Below are 17,581 nucleotides of genomic sequence, written 5' to 3'. Positions count from 1 at the left end.
GACACTCAGGACATTGGGGAATTCTTGTGTTTGGAGATTGCTCACCTTGGTTTCTGAACTATCATCAAGAGTAGTCTGCATAGAGTGGTCATAAATGGAGTGCTTCTAAACAGAGTGTTAAAGTTGGGAATTTGGAGAGAGTGTGAAATCGGAGCAGAGGGAGAAGAGGGTGCAGCTTTTTCGCTCCAATACTTGGAGTGGCTTGTGTTACAATATTTAATTTAATCTACCTATAACAAATTAGATCAAGTAATTAGTTAAAAAACTAAACTATAAGCTAAGTTAATTAAATACATAAACTCTAATTAATTAAATAAATAAAACAAGGTTAGAAAGCGATGGCAGTGCAGGTAGTGTGCTGCAACAGCAGCTTGTGCGAGTTTGTGGAGAGCAACGCGATCCTTGACGACCATGTCTACAATAAGTGTCTGCATCCCAGGGAACTTCAGCTCAGACTTGTTGAGCTGGAGCCCAAGGTGCAGATATTGAGGGGCATCAGGGAGGAGGAGAGTTACCTGGACACTTTGATCCAAGAGGCAGTCAGAATCCTCTGGTTAGGTAGTGGTGCAAGTCAGTTTAGTGATCAGGGACAGGAGTGTGTGACTGCGAGTCAAGCAGTTAAGGGGACCCCCGGTGCAATGCTGGAGGAGCCTCGGCCTTTGCCCTTATCCAGCAGGTATGGGGTACTTGCTGTCTGTGTGGATGAGGGCAGAGTCTGCAGGGTAGATGAGCAAACTGACCACAGCACCATGGTACAGGAGGCCATTCAAGTGGAATGTTGTGGTCATAGGGGACTGTATAGGCAGGGGGATAGACACTGTTCTCTGCAGCCGCAAACGGGAGTTCCGAAGCTTGTGTTGCCTGCCCGGTGCCAGAGTGAAGGATATCTCCTCACGGCTGGAGAAGAATTTGAAGTAGGAGGGGGAAGATCCAGTTGTTGTGGTCCACGTAGATACCAACATCATAGGTAGAACTGGGAATGTGATTCTGCTGAGAGATTTTGAGGAGCTCGGGTCCAACTTAATAAGCAGAACCTCAAAGGTAGCAATCTCTGGATTGTTACCTGAGCCATGCGCAAATTGAACTAGAGGAAAGCAGACCAGAGAGTTAAATGTGTGGCTCAAAGAGTGGTGTGGGAGGAAGGGGTTTGGATTCATGGGGCACTGGCAATAGTACTGGGGAAGAGGGAGCTGTTCCATTGGGATGGGTTCCACTTAAACCGAGCTGGGACCAGTGTCCTGGCAAATCAAATAACTAGAGCTGTGGATAGGGCTTTAAACTAAAAAGGCGAGGGGAACGGGGGGGGGGACGGGGGGACGGGGGGGGTGGTCAAATGAGGGGAAAATTAGAAATCTAAAGGGAAAAGTCAAGGCAATGGAGCAGTATAGCGATTTGGGTAAAGATAAGCAGAGTTCAATGGTAAAAGTGCATCAGCGAATAAGGTGAAAGTAGGGAATAATGGTAAAAAGTTAAAATTAAAGGGGCCAAAATTGCCCCCTTTTTTTAAGGTCCGTTACCGCATCTTGGAGGCTGTAACAGGACAGTGAGGCCTTACCGACCGGGGGCAGATGGAAGGTGCTATCCATCCGCAATTGTCCCTGAGTCGGGGGAAGTGGAAATGGGTTTCCACCGGGCTCCGACTTTCCGCTTCTCCCGGCACCCCAACACCTTGTCGGCCACGCGCCAACCCCTTACCACCCGCGGCGACCCCTTTTCTGCCCCTCAGAGGAAATTGCCCCGTGGGAGCGGGGCCACCGCTGGGCAGTGCCACTGACAGATTCACAAGGGGAGAAGCTGCCAGCAGCTGGGTGGTGCGGGCGCCCTTAAAGGGGAGGATTAAAAGGAATGACAGTAGATAAGTAGCTGCATACATTAAAGAAATATTCCAAAATCTTCAATGAATATACATTTCATTGAGAAATAAAATCTCCCTTCAGAAAGTGATCCTTCCGTGGCTAACTAAAGAAGTTAAGGATAGTATTAGATTGAAAGAAGAGGCTTATAATGTTGCAAGAATAGTAGTAAGCCTGAGGATTGGGAGAGCTTTAGAAACCAGCAAAAGATGATCAAAAAATTGATTAAAAGGGAGAATATAGAATATGAGATTAAACTAGCAAGAAATATAAAAACAGATTGTAAGTGCTTCTACAAGTATGTAAAATGGAAGAGAGTAGCAAAAGTAAGCGTTGGTCCCTTAGAGGCTGAGACAGGAGAAATTATAATGGGGGAGAGGGAAATGGCTGAGACTTTAAAGGCATTTTGTATCTGTCTTCACAGCAGTGGGGAACCAAGGAACTAACGAGAGTGAGGAACATAAAGTAATTAATTATCAGTCAAGAAAAGGTACTTGAGAAACTAATAGGACTAAAAGCTGACAAATCCCCTGGAACTGATGGCCTACATCCTAGGGTTCTCAAAGAGGTGGGTGCAGAGATAGTGGATAGTTGTGATCTTCCAAAATTCCCTAGATTTTAGAAAGGTCCCAGTAGATTGGAAGGATAGCAAATATAACCCCGCTATAAGGAGGGAGAGAGAAATCAGGCCGGTTAGCCTGATATCAGTTGTCGGGAAAAGGCTGGAATCCATTATTATGGAAGTGGTAACAGGGCATTTAGAAAATCATAACATGATTAGGCAGAGTCAACATAGTTTTATGAAAGGGAAATCATTTTCAACAAATTTATTTGAGTTTTTTGAGGATGTAATTATGAGGGTAGATAAAGGGGAACCTATGGATGTAGTATATTTGGATTTCCAAAAGGCACTTGCTAAGATGACAGGTAAAAGGTTGATACACAAGATAAGGGCTCATGGGGTTGGGGGTAATATATTAGCATGGATAGAGGATTGGTTAACCGACAGCAAACAGAGAGTAGGAATAAATGGATCATTTTCAGGTTGGCAGGCTGTAACTAGTGGGGTGCCACAAGGATCAGTGCTTGAGCCTCAGTTATTCACAATCTATATCAATGATTTCACATTAAAACAAAGTTTTTGTCCTAATAATAAACTGCTTAACATTCCACAAACTTTAAGGATGGCGTTGTCAAAATATCGGCATTTTCAGTAACGCCATACCTAAAAAAACGTGCCGCCTTAGTTTGACCATTTGGCACCGCCGTACTCACTTCGCAAACCACCGTTTCGAAAAACCTGGCATTGCAGCTTCAAAATGACGGTAAGTAAGAAGATCTACAAAAAAGGTAAGTTGAATTTTTTGTCAAAAATTTTTTTCAGCAATTCTCTTGTTAATGCTTTTGTGAATGTTTTCTCAATTTTTATTTTTTTATTTTTGAAAATTTTGGGGGGCGATTTTTCCCCTGTGTTGGAGAGGACGGTGTTTTCCAACACGATTCCTCCAGCAACGCTGTTTTTTAACAAAGAAGGTATTTTTTGGCCAAACTTACCCCATTAAAAAATGGTGACATTTTTCTTTTTATTATGATGTAATTGGCATCACGGAGACATGGCTCCAGGGTGACCAAGGCTGGGAACTCAACATCCAGGAAGGATAGAGAGAAAGGAAAAGGAGGCGGGGTGGCGTTGCTGGTTAAAGAGGAAATTAATGCAATAGTAAGAAAGGACATTAGCCTGGATGATGTGGAATCTGTATGGGTGGAGCTACGGAATACCAAAAGGCAGAAAACACTAGTGGGAGTTGTGTACAGGCCACCAAACAGTAATAGTGAGGTTGGGGACAGCATCAAACAAGAAATAAGAGATGTATGCAATAAAGGTACAGCAGTTATCATGGGCGACTTTAATTTACATATAGATTGGGCTAACCAAACTGGTAGCAATGCGGTGGAGAAGGATTTCCTGGAGTGTATTAGGGATGGTTTTCTTGACCAATATGTCGAGGAACCAACTAGAGAGCTGGGTGATGTGTAACGAGAAGGGACTAATTAGCAATCTTGTTGTGCGAGGCCCCTTGGGGAAGAGTGACCATTATATGGTAGAATTCTTTATTAAGATGGAGAGTGACACAGTTAATTCAGAAACTAGGGTCCTGAACTTAAGGAAAGCTAAATTCGATGGAATGAGGCGTGAATTGGCTAGAATAGACTGGCAAATGATACTTAAAGGGTTGACAGTGGATAGGCAATGGCAAACATTTATTGATCACATGGATGAACTTGAACAATTGTACATCCCTGTCTGGAGTAAAATTAAAACAGAGAAGGTGGCTCAACCGTGGCGAACAAGGGAAATTAAGGATAGTGTTAGATCCAAGGAAGAGGCATATACATTGGCCAGAAAAAGCAGCAAACCTGAGGACTCGGAGAAATTTAAAATTCAGCAGAAGAGAAAAAAGGGTTTAATTAGGAGAAGGAAAATAGAGTACGAGAGGAAGCTTGCCGGGAACATAAAAACTGACTGCAAAAGCTTCTATAGATATGTGAAGAGAAAAAGATTAGTGAAGACAAACGTAGATCCCTTGCAGTCGGACTCGGCAAATTTTTAATGGGAACAAAGAAATGGCAGACCAATTGAACAAATACTTTGGTTCTGTCTTCACGAAGGAAGACACAAATAACCTTCCGGATGTACTAGGGGACCAAGGGTCTAGTGAGAAGGAGGATCTGAAGGATATCCTTATTAGGCAGGAAATTGTGTTAGGGAAATTGATGGGATTGATAAATCCCCGGGGCCTGATTGTCTGCATCCCAGAGTACATAAGGAAGTGGCCCTAGAAATAGTGGATGCATTGGTGATCATTTTCCAACAGTCTATCGACTCTGGATCAGTTCCTATGGACTGGAGGGTAGCTAATGTAACACCACTTTTTAAAAAAGGAGGGAGAGAGAAAACGGGTAATTATAGACCGGTTAGCCTGACATCAGTAGTGGGGAAAATGTTGGAATCAATTATTAAGGATGAAATAGCAGCGCAATCGGAAGGCAGTGACAGGATCGGTCCAAGTCAGCATGGATTTATGAAAGGGAAATCATGCTTGACAAATCTTCTGGAATTTTTTGAGGATGTAACTAGTAGAGTGGACAAGGGAGAACCAGTGGATATGGTGTATTTAGACTTTCAAAAGGCCTTTGACAAGGTCCCACATAAGAAATTGATGTGCAAAATCAAAGCACATGGTATTAGGGGTAATGTACTGGCGTGGATAGAGAATTGGTTGGCAGACAGGAAGCAGAGTGTCGGGATAAATGGGTCCTTTTTGGAATGGGAGGCAGTGACTAGTGGAGTACCACTGGACTCAGTGCTGGGACCCCAGCTCTTTACAATATACATTAATGATTTGGATGAAGGAATTGAGTGTAATATCTCCAAGTTTGCAGATGACACTAAACTGGGTGGCGGTGTGAGCTGTGAGGAGGACGCTAAGAGGCTGCAGGGTGACTTGGACAGGTTAGGTGAGTGGGCAAATGCATGGCAGATGCAGTATAATGTGGATAAATGTGAGGTTATCCACTTTGGTGGCAAAAACACGAAGGCAGAATATTATCTGAATGGCAGCAGATTAGGAAAAGGGGAGGTGCAATGAGACCTGGGTGTCATGGTACATCAGTCATTGAAAGTTGGCATGCAGGTACAGCAGGTGGTGAAGGCGGCAAATGGCATGTTGGCCTTCATAGCTCGGGGATTTGAGTATAGGAGCAGGGAGGTCTTACTGCAGTTGTACAGGGCCTTGGTGAGGCCTCACCTGGAATATTGTGTTCAGTTTTGGTCTCCTAATCTGAGGAAGGGCGTTGTTGCTATTGAGGGAGTGCAACGAAGGTTCACCCGACTGATTCCAGGGATGGCTGGACTAACATATGAGGAGAGACTGGATCAACTGGGCCTTTATACACTGGAGTTTAGAAGGATGAGAGGAGATCTCATAGAAACGTATAAGATTCTGACGGGACTGGACAGGTTAGATGCAGAAAGAATGCTCCCGATGATGGGGAAGTCCAGAACCAGGGGACACAGTCTTAGGATAAGGGGTAGGCCATTTAGGACTGAGATGAGGAGAAACTTCTTCACTCAGAGAGTTGTTAACCTGTGGAATTACCTGCCGCAGAGAGTTGTTGATGCCAGTTCATTGGATATATTCAAGAGGGAGTTAGATATGGACCTTACGACTAAAGGGATCAAGGGGTATGGAGAGAAAGCAGGAAAGGGGTTCTGAGGGAATGATCAGCCATGATCTTATTGAATTGTGGTGCAGGCTCGAAGGGCCGAATGGCCTAATCCTGCACCTATTTTCTATGTTTCTATGCTTTCACCAAAATGCCATTATTTGTCAAAAAACAATAGTCTGGCAAATTTCTAGCCCTTATGTATCCAAATTTGCTGACGATACAAAGCTAGGGGGGGCAAGTAAGTTGTGCGGAGGACAGAAAGAGCCTGCAAAGTGATATAGACAGGACAAGTGAGTGGGCAATTAGATGGCAGATGGAGTATAATGGGGAAATGTGAGGTTTATGGACTAGACATTCCCTATAGCCCCTCAACGCCCTACTGCCCGCTGAGAAGAACTGCTAACGTTCGGTGAGTAACGCTGGCGAGAATTTCCATTTTTGTGTTTAAAGTAATTAAAACTAATCGCCTGGCGAGAAAATGGGCGTTGGACACTAATTGTCGGCGGCTTTCTCGGCGGTTAATTGGAAAGTTAGTAACACGGGCCGTCGTTACCAGAATGGACGGTAAGTACTAAAATTTAGCCCAGGGCTGCGGTTGGGCCTAGGGAGAGGGGAAAACTTAAAAAAAAATTTCAATAAAAAAAATAAAAAGGTACAAAGCATTCCCGAGGCACTTTAATACCTAATCGTCATTTTAAAATTTAAAAAAAATAAAGAAAGAACCTTTAACTTACCTTTCTTTGCAGGGTCCCTCCTTACCGCCCTGTTTAAGCAGCTTCTACAGTGGGGGGGTCGCTCGGTGATCTGGACTCGGCGGTTGAGGCCAAACTTACACCCTGGCGGTTGTTCTCGGCATTGCACGTGGGCGGTTTGGTCCTGCTGGGCGTCTTCAGATGTGGGCGATACCATGAACAAACTTAAGTGCAAACTTTTGCTGGGCGGAAAAATAGCTGTACCGCCGAGAAAATCGCCGACAATGCAGGCGAAAGTCTAGCCCATTCACTTTGGTAGGAAGAATAGAAAAACAGAATATTTTTTAAATGGTGAGAAACTGTTAAATGTTGGTATTCAGAGAGATTTAGCTGTCCTCGTACAAAGGGCTAGAACCTCTACTTTTGGGCTTATCGCCCAAAAATGGGCGTTATTTCTGGCGCGGGCAGTAAAATAGGGTTTTCAGATCGTCGGCTTCTCGCCCATTCTCAAAACACCTAGTTTATATTTTTGAAAATGGCCGTTACCGCGAGCGATATCCAATGGGCGGTAGCGTTAAATTTTTTGACCTTCTGCTGTAAAATGTGGCCATCCTTAGCAACGGCATAGCAACGCTCGATTCCCGCGATTCTGGAGGTCAAGGGTCACCATGACATGTGCAAAAGTGGAGACAGAGAGAGAGAGCTTAGAGGGACCGGCTGGGTGTGGTGTGGCTGCTTTGGGAGGAAGCAAAGAGACTTTAGAGCTTCACAGCAAGTAGGCAAACAAAAATTAGCTGTTACCAGCCACATAATTGACTGAATTTGCCCTTTAATGGAGGGAGAGGAGGAGGCATCACAGTACGCTGTGGAGACTGACGCTGGAGAGAGAAGTGAGGCGGGAGAGGAGCACATTGGAGGCCGCAAAAGAACCCGGAGGTTCTCGGATGAGGCAAATGCAGGAGGTCGAGTTACGCTGGGGTGATTTGACACATGTAGGGCGTGGGAAGCCCACCCCAAAGACATACCAGAAGATATGGACCGAGATAGCAGAGGTAGTCTCATCGGCGACCAACGAGGTGTGTGAGGGCAACCAATGCCACAAACGATGGAACGATCTTGTGGGATCCGCAAGAGTAAGCATTGCATTGATTTACATGTACTTATGTATTTATATAATTTGATTTGTGACAGTCATGAGTGACTATCAGCAGATGTGAGGTCTTGCACTTTTACCGGGAATGTTTTACTCAAAGCCTGCGGTCACGGTGTACGTCTCTAGGTAAAGAATGATAATAATCATAATAACATGATTACATCTGTCGGTTATGTGTTGTATCAGTCTCTGTGACAGTACCTAGCAATGATATCACACAATGATCTCATGCCATGTCGTCCTGTCACCTTTTACAGAAGAAGCTATCGATGATGAGGTCCGTGCAGTGGCGAATGGGTGGGGGGCCACCAGTCCCCAGCGACATCAGAGAGATGGAGGAACGGGTACTCGCACTCGTGGGGAAGCACCCCCGGACAGCCACGGACACATCTGCAGACCCTGAAGTGATGCCACATGAGTAAAGTTTACACCATTGCGTGATGTAAAGTCAATAGATGCCACACCCACTCATATCCGACCAATCATATATGATAGATGATTTCTAAACGTGCTATAGAAATAATGCTGGCCTAATGAAAATCATTGCAATGCACAATGTCTTGATGGTCATGAAATGCGATGTCTGCGATAATTTTGAGAGCAGTGGTGCTTTTGTCGTACATATGCTGTGTGTAGTACTGGACTCATCTTGTCACCCTAGCACTCCCTTCTCCTCTAACAACCTCATTTGTGTCTTGCAGCTCAGCCAGCAGCATGGCCCCAGGCAAGGCCACAGAGGCCAGAAGGTGGGGGGCGCGGGGCAGGAGTCGGCGGATGATCCTACTATATCTGGTGCTGAGGAGTTCCGATTGTCGCCCGTCTATTCTCGACGGATGAGAGCGCGGACTTTGAAGAACCTGCATCGCCACGCTCCAGAAGCCATTCCACCCCAAGGCCTTCTAGTGGTCCTCCGGTCATTCCCGCCTCCACTCTGGAGGTGCCGGCCCCAAGCACCTCTCCACAGGGCACCCCATTTGTCCCCAGGACGACACTGACCCCGCGGAGGCCTCGTGGACGTGGCAGGTCTGTTCCAGGAGCGCGACATGACAGCGGAGAGATGGTACAGTTGTCCAGGAGGATTGTAGACATTGGTAACCAGCTCATTGAAGCATTGGGGGGCATATCCCGACACCTGGCCACCATGACTGAGTTCAGTCCATGCATGGCGGAGTCCCTGGATGCGATAGCCAGGAACACTGCTGCCACAGAACTCCCAGTGGTCGCCGAGCGCAGCACTCCATCCCTCGATTCCGCACCACAACTGCGAACGACAGATGAGAGCAAGGACCAAGATCCTGCTTCTGCATCAGAGAATGTTGCCCCTCGGCACTCCCCGCTCCCGTACCCGTGCAACGACCGCATCTGCCTTCATCTCCCCAATGAGGCACCGCCTGAGGAGCTCCTCGACCAGGAGCCATGGAACATGGAGGGGAAAGGGTAGAGGTGGGGAGAAGAAGGAGAGAGGGGAAGGAAAATGAGATGCATGTACTCAGGTGATGGCTGTGTTATATCTCCATCTGGGTGTATGCAATTTGTTGCAATGTATGGAGGCTGGGGACCACGCTCCTGCTTTGCCTTTGTATTCTGTGTTGGTGGACATGTTGAACATGTGATTTATGTCAATGGTGGAAAAAGTGGGATGTGGGCAGGGGTTGGGTGGTATTGGCTGTGATACTTATGATTTCAGACCAATGTTGGTATTAAACTTTTGTTATTGAACATAACCTTGTTGCGCATTGTCTCAGATAGCTGGACCATTACACACTGCTGATTCCTTACCATGAAAGGGTTAAATACAACTTAACATCAATCAACGTAAACTTTAACTGGCACCAAGGTGATGGGCAACATTGATGTCTGAGCTGCACACACACAGCAGTGTGTCAGCGTTGTCACTCACATCAGCGCTCTTTCAGGCAAATCTTTCCGATATCAGCTCCTCACGTAAGAGTGGGATTTAGCAAATGCCAGCCACACGCTGGCGTTCGTCCCGGTTAGTTCCACTTTTTGTGGGCGGTTTTTTGAGCGAGCGATATTCTGGGCAATATGTGTGTGAGGTGGTGAAATTGAAGATGGACGATCTCCATGGCCGCTAGTTTGGGTAAATGTGCTCTTTACGACAAAAAACAGTGGGTGGCCGTTAATATTGAATCTCTGCATTAATTCCGTGCGGAAAGTAACGCTGGGCAATATTTTGGTGTTGAATTTGCCCATTCTGCTGATTCTACCCCAAAAAAGTGGGCGGGCGATAATATTTTTTCTCGCCGTTAAGCCCATTGGGAAAATAACGCTCGCCGATAAGTCTCTTAAAAAAGCCCATCAGTTTCCATTCTGTGCCAAAATGGGCGATATCTGGGCGTTATACGGTAAAGTGGGCGCTATGTGGGTGTTAAGCTTGCAAAGAAAGTGGAGGTTCTCGCCCAAAGAGTTAGCATGCAGGTACATTACGCAATTAAGAAGGCAAATGGCGTATTAGCCTTTATTGCAAGAGGGTTGGAGTACAAGGGTAAGGAAGTATTGCTACAATTGACAGGGCTTTGGTGAGACCACACCTGGAGTACTGTGCACAGTTTTGGTTTCCTTATCTAAAGAAGAAATGATTTGCCATAGAGACGGTGCAACGAAGGTTCACGAGATTGTTTCATGGGATGAGAGGGTTGTCCTATGAGGGGAGATTGAGAAGATTGGAGATTTTTGGATGCTAGGGGATTTAAAGAACAGTTCAAAATATTTAATGTCGTCCAATTGACTACAAATGTGAAGCATGTTGGCAGGTTCCCTACAGTAGGGAAAACAGAGGCTATTGCGAGGAAAGGCTTCCATTTATGTGTGTGTCCCAAAGTGGTCCACGCAGATTGAAGTTTTAACTTGTTTTTTTCTAATTATTCGTTCCTGGGATGTGGGTCTTGCTGGCAAAGCCAGCATTTATTGCCCATCCCTAATTGCCTTTGAAAAGGTGGTTGGTGGTGAGCTGTCTTCTTGAACCGTTGCAGTCCGTGTGGTGAAGGTACTCCCACAGTGCTGTTAGGGAGGGAGTTCCAGGATTTTGACCCAGCGACGATGAAGAAACGGTGATATATTTCCAAGTAAAGATGGTGTGTGACTTGAAGGGGAACTTGGAGGTGATGGTGTTCCCATGTATCTGCTACCCTGGTCCTACTAGGCGGTAGAGTTTGCGGGTTTGGGAGGTGTTGCTGAAGAAGCCTTGGTGAGTTGCTGCAGTGCATCTTGTAGATGGTACAGACTGCAGCCACGGTGCGTCGGAGGTGCAGGGAGTGAATGTTTAAATAGGTGGATAGGTGGAAATGGGCTGCTTTGTCCTGGATGGTGCCGAGCTTCTTGAGTGTTGTTGGAGCTGCACTCATCCAGGCAAGTGGAGAGTATACCATCACACTCCTGACTTGTGCCTTGTAGATAGTGGAATAGCTTTGGGGAGTCAGGAGGTGAGACACTTGCCGCAGAATACCCAGCCTCTGACCCGTTCTTGTAGCCACAGTATTTATGTGGCTGGGCCAGTTAAGGTTCTGGTCAATGCTAACCCCCAGGATGTTGATAGTGGGGGATTTGACAATGGTAATGCTGTTGAATGTCAAGGGGCGATGATTAGACGCTTGCTTGTTGGAGATAGTCATTGCCTGGCAATTGTGTGTCACGAATGTTATTTGACACTTATCAACCAAAGCCTGAATGTCATACAGGTCTTGTTGCATTCGGACATGGATTGTTTCATTATCTAAGGAGTTGCGAATGGAACTGAACACTGGGCAATCATCAGCGAACATCCCCACTTCTGTCTTTATGATGGAGAGAAGGTCATTGATGAAGCAGCTGAAGATGGTTAGTGTTATATATGCAGACTATAGATATACTCTCTGTGTAGTCACTGTATAGTTGCATAAGATGGAGACTTGTTACCTGATGTACTGTCAATAAGGTTTACACTGTGTATATACAATTCTGGCACCACTAGCGGGTGCAACCTGTGGCAGAGGCTGTCCACCAGAGGGCACTGCGGTGGGAGACCTGAGGGTCACCTGCATCGGTATGCAAGGCCCAGTATAAAAGGCTGCCCACCATGACTGTGCCTCACTCTGGAGTTAAGAATAAAGGACCAAGGTCATTACAGTTTGAGTACAACACATTGCCTCGTGGAGTCATTCATAAGTGCATTACAGACACAACAGTTGGGCCTAGGACACTGCCCTGAGGAACTCCTGCAGCGATGTCCTGGGGCTGAGGTGATTGGCCTCCAACAACTACAACCATCTTCCTTTGTGCTAGGTATGACTCTAGCCAGTGGAGAGTTTTCCCCCTGATTCCCATTGACTTCAATTTTACTAGGGCTCCTTGATGCTACACTCGGTCAAATGCGGCCTTGATGTCAAGGGCAGTCACTCTCACCTCACCTCTGGAATTCAGCTCTTTTGTCCATGTTTGGACCAAGGCTGTAATGAGGTCTGAAGCTGAGTGGTCCAGCAGAACCCAAACTGAGCATCGGTGAGCAGGTTATTGGTGAGTAAGTGCTGTTTGATAGCACTGTCGATGACACCTTCCATCACTTTGCTGATGATTGAGAGTAGACTGATGGGGCAGTAATTGGATGCATTGGATTTGTCCTGCTTTTTGTGGACAGGACATACCTGGGCAGTTTTCCACACTGTCGGTTTGATGCCAGTGTTGTAGCTGTACTGGAAGAGCTTGGCCAAATGCGGGGCTAGTTCTGGAGTCTTCAGCATGATAGTTGGGATGTTGTCAAGATCCATAGCCTTTGCTGTATCCAGTGCGCTCAGCCGTGTTTTGTTACCACGTGGTGTAAATCTAATTGGCTCAAGACTGGTTTCTGTGATGGTGGGGACCTCAGGATGAGGCCGATATTGATCATCCACTCAGCCTTCTGGTTGAAGGTGGTTGTAATCGCTTCAGCCTTGTCTTTTGCACTCGCATGCTAGGCTCCATCATCATTAAGGATGGGAATATTCATGGAGCCTCCTCCTCCCAGTAATTGTTTAATTGTTCACCAACATTCACGACTGGATGTGGCAGGACTGCAGAGCTTTGATCTGATCTGTTAATCGTGGGATCACTTAGCTCTGTCTATAACCTGTTGTTTCCGCTGTTTAACATGCATGTAGTCCTGTGTTGCAGCTTCCCCAGGTTGACAGTTCAGTTTAGGTACATCTGGTGCTGCTCCTGGCATGCTCTTCTACACTCCTTATTGAACCAGGGTTGGTCCCCTGACTTGATGGTGATGGTAGAGTGAGGGATATGCCGGGCCATGAGGTTACAGATTGTGGTGGAATACAATTCTGTGGCTGCTGATGGCCCACAGCCTCGTGGATGCCCAGTTTTGAGTTGCTAGATCTGTTCTGAATCTATCCCATTTAGCACAGTGGTAGTGCCATATGACACGATGGAGGGTGTCCTCAGTGTGAAGACGGGATTTTGTCTTCACAAGAACTGTGCAGTGGACACTGATACCAATGCTGTCATGGACAGATGCATCTGTGAGAAGTAGATTGGTGAGGACGAGGTCAAATAGGCTTTTCCCTCGTGTTACCACATGCCTCAGTCCTAGTTTAGCAGTTATGTCCTTCAGGACTCAGTCCGTAGTGGTGCTACTGAGACACTCTTAGTGATGGACATTGAAATCCCCCACCCAGAGTACATCTGTGCCCTTGCTACCCTCAGTGCTTCTTCCAAGTAGTGTTCAACATGGAGGAGCACTGATTCAACACCTGAAGGAGGGTGGTAAGTGGTAATCAGCAGAAGGTTTCCTTGCCCATGCTTGACCTAAAGTCATGAGACTTCATGGGTTCCAGAGTCAATGTTGAGGACTCCCAGGGCCACTCCCTCCCGACTGTATACCAATGTGCCGCCTCTCTGGTGAGTCTGTCCTGCCGGTGGGACATAACATACCCAGGGATGGCGATGGAGGAGTCTGGGACATTGGCTGAAAGGTATGATTTTGTGAGTATGACTGTCAGGCTGTTGCTTGACTAGTCTGTGGGATAGCTCTCCCAATTTTGGTACACGTCCCCAGATGTTCGTGAGGAGGACTTTGCATGGTCGACTGGACTGGGTGTTTCGTTGTTGTGTCTGTAGCCAGTGCCGGGGTCGATGCCGGGTGGTCTATCGGTTTTATTCTTATTATTGTTTTTCGTAGCGGTTGTGTACAACTGAATGGCTTGCTAAGCCATGTCAGAGGGCAGTTAAGAGTCAACCACTTTGCTGTGAATCTGGAGTCACACAGAGGCCAGATAAGGTAAGGACGGCAGATTTCCTTCCCTAAAGGACATTAGTGAACCAAATGGGTTTTTACGACAATCCAGTAGTTTCATGCTCACCAATACCAATACTAACTTTTTATTCCAGATTTATTTAATTAAACAAATTTAAATTCCCCAGCTGCCATGGTGGGATGCGAACTTGCATCCCTGGATCATTAGCCCAGGCCTCTGGATTACTAGACCAGTAACATAAACACTCTGCTGCCACCAAGTGTAGCAATTATTATTTAAGAAAACATTTTGTGCAGAACAAGGTAGTACAACTAGCAACAGGTGGTGATATTGATGGAGAGATGAATGTTGGCCGGGACACCAGGAGAACTCCTGCTATTCCAGTAGGGCCATTGGATCTTTAACACATTCCTAAATCATCAGAACAGGCAGACAGATGAGACTCCATTTAATAACTCAGCTCGAAGGAAGAAACCTCCAACAGTGCAGCACATCCTTCAGCCTGCAGTGTGTTCATTTAAATTATGGGCTCATGTCCTGGATTGGGGTTTGAACCCACAATCCCTTGATTTGAACTAAGAGAGCTAGCACTGAGCCAAGCAGACACAATATGGGCATTTAATAATAGTGAAGGCAGTTACTACAATGCAAGATGGGTTTATGGAAGGGTCAGAGCACAGGAAGGGCTGGGGTCAGAGCACAGGACAGGCAGGGGTCAGGGCACAGGATGGGCAGGGGTCAGGGCAGAGGACAGGCAGGGGTCGGAGCACAGGACAGGCAGGGGTCAGAGCACAGGAAGGGCAGGGGCCAGTGCACAGGATGGGCTGGGGTCAGAGCACAGGATGGGCAGGGATCGGAACACAGGATGGGCAGGGGTCAGGGCATAGGACAGGCAGGGGTCAGAGCACAGGATGGGCAGGGGTCAGGGCAGAGGACAGGCAGGGGTCGGAACACAGGATGGGCAGGGGTCGGAACACAGGGCAGGCAGGGGTCAGAGCACAGGACAGGCAGGGGTCGTGTCACAGGACAGGCAGGGGTCGGAACACAGGATGGGCAGGGGTCGGAACACAGGATGGGCAGGGGTCAGGGCACAGGACAGGCAGGGGTCGGGGCACAGGATGGGCAGGGGTCAGAGCACAGGACAGACAGGGGTCGGGGCACAGGACAGACAGGGGTCGGGGCACAGGACAGACAGGGGTCGGAACACAGGACAGACAGGGGTCGGGGCACAGGATGGGCAGGGGTCGTGGCAAAGGACTGGCAGGGGTCAGAGCACAGGATGGGCAGGAGTCGGGGCACAGGACGGGCAGGGGTCAGTGCAAAGGACTGGCAGGGGTCAGGGCACAGGACGGGCAGGAGTCAGAGCACAGTATGGGCAGGGGTCAGAGCACAGGACAGGCAGGGGTCGGGACACAGGATGGGCAGGGGTCAGAGCACAGGATAGGCTGGGGTTGGGGCACAAACGGGCAAGGGTCAGGGCACAGTATGGGCAGGGGTCAGGGCACAGGACAGGCAGGGGTCGGGGCACAGGACGGGCAGGGGTCAGAGCACAGGACAGACAGGGGTCGGGGCACAGGACAGACAGGGGTCGGAGCACAGGACAGACAGGGGTCGGAACACAGGACAGGCAGGAGTCGGGGCACAGGATGGGCAGGGGTCGGGGCAAAGGACTGGCAGGGGTCAGAGCACAGGATGGGCAGGAGTCGGGGCACAGGACGGGCAGGGGTCAGTGCAAAGGACTGGCAGGGGTCAGGGCACAGGACGGGCAGGGGTCGGGGCACAGGATGGGCAGGGGTCAGAGCACAGGACAGGCAGGGGTCGGGACACAGGATGGGCAGGGGTCAGAGCACAGGATAGGCTGGGGTTGGGGCACAAATGGGCAAGGGTCAGGGCACAGGACGGGTAGGGGTCAGGGCACAGGATGGGCAGGGGTCAGAGCACAAGACGGGCAGGGGTCGGGGCACAAGACGGGCAGGGGTCGGGGCACAGGACGGGCAGGGGTCAGACAGGACGGACAGGAGTCAGAGCACAGGATGGGCAGGGGTCAGAGTACAGGATGGGTAGGGGTTAGAGCACAAGACGGGTAGGGGTCGGGGTATAGGACGTGGAGGGGTCAGGGCACAGGACGGGCAGGGGTCGGGGCACAGGACGGGCAGGGGTCGGGGCACAGGACGGGCAGGGGTCGGGGCACAGGACTGACAGAACCAAGCCTTAAGATCTGTGTTAATTATGGAACCGTGCCCTGCGATCTCAGAGAGCTGGATTTGCGGCTTTGATGTTTTTGGGGCGATAATGGCGGCGGGGCAGGAAAGTTTGCACCCGGGAACAGTTTGCACCTCAGTAAGTAAGTTTGGGCAGCTGGGCTCTGAGTCAAGGGGCACAGCGCTAAGGGAGGTGTTGTACACCTCTCTTGGGCACTAGCATGGGAAAATCCCGAGATAAAGAGCCGGGCCGGGAGTGCTATGAGCGACGTCCGGGGGGATAAAACACCACAAAAATATTCCCAAAAGGTTGCCCACGCCACCACAACACAAATCGCAAAAAAAAATTAAAAGAGAAAACAATCACACTGACCTTAGGGGGCTGATTTTCAGCAGCAGACATTCCACCTGCACATCCGCCCAGTCTCACTTTCGACATGGCCCTGAACGATCTGGAGGGGAGATTCGTCGGGAACCGTCCGCTAATGTCAACGAACGACCAAGTAGCGCAACTAAGCTCCCGCCCGCCGAGCTCCCAGATTCCTGTGGGCGGGACTCGGCGGGAGTCGGAAGTAGAACAGGGTTGGATCGCTGGCTGGAGGCTGGTCTGACCCCGACAGTCGGTCTGAAGGACCTGAGAAAAAGGTAAGTGAACATTTTTTTTAAATTTCCAACAGTGACTTACCTGGATGGGGTCCCCTGAAGGTCTTCGGATAGTTTTTCTATTTTTTATTTCTGATTTTCTTTGCCAGGATTTTGACCCTCCGTGGGCCCGACCCCATCTTCGGCGGCACTTGGGCGACAAGCGCCTCTGCCGCAGAGAATGCGACCATCCGCCCGCTGCCGCCCAGATTGGCGGCGTACGTCATCCATTTGCCGCCCGCCGACCTTTGAGGGACCTTCTTTGTGAATATCCCGCCCAAAGTACCGTCCGGTAGCTCGGCTGCCATGGGCAGCACTTTGGGCGGCACTTGGGCGGGCGGATGCCTTGCTGAAAATCGGCCCCTAAGAGTGCATTACCGACCACTTCGCTGTCGGGATCATTGGACCGGCAGATTTCTCGGGCAGACAGTGCGACTGCGATCAGTGTTAATTACAGAACCGTGCTCTGAGATCAGTGTTAATTACAGAACCGTGCCCTGAGATCAGTGTTAATTACAGAACCGTGCTCTGAGACCAGTGTTAATTACAGAACCGTGCCCTGAGATCAGTG

The 17,581-nt window shown here is 48.6% G+C and overlaps 1 protein-coding gene across 1 annotated transcript in view; it reads right to left on the bottom strand.

Annotated features, from left to right (window-relative positions):
• Positions 1 to 16,953, bottom strand: part of elp3 (elongator acetyltransferase complex subunit 3) — a 210,368-nt gene extending 193,415 nt beyond the window's left edge. Inside the window, exon 1 of the mRNA XM_070884784.1 lies at positions 16,742 to 16,953. The gene's annotated coding sequence lies outside the window, so the exon portion shown is untranslated. The remainder of the gene's footprint in view (positions 1 to 16,741) is intronic.
• Positions 16,954 to 17,581: the final 628 nt, after the last annotated feature.

Source organism: Pristiophorus japonicus, chromosome 7 (assembly GCF_044704955.1).
Source record: "Pristiophorus japonicus isolate sPriJap1 chromosome 7, sPriJap1.hap1, whole genome shotgun sequence".
NCBI lineage: Eukaryota > Metazoa > Chordata > Chondrichthyes > Pristiophoridae > Pristiophorus > Pristiophorus japonicus.
The sequence above is the reverse complement of the archived record's forward strand: the minus strand, read 5'-3'. Positions and strand labels throughout refer to the sequence as shown.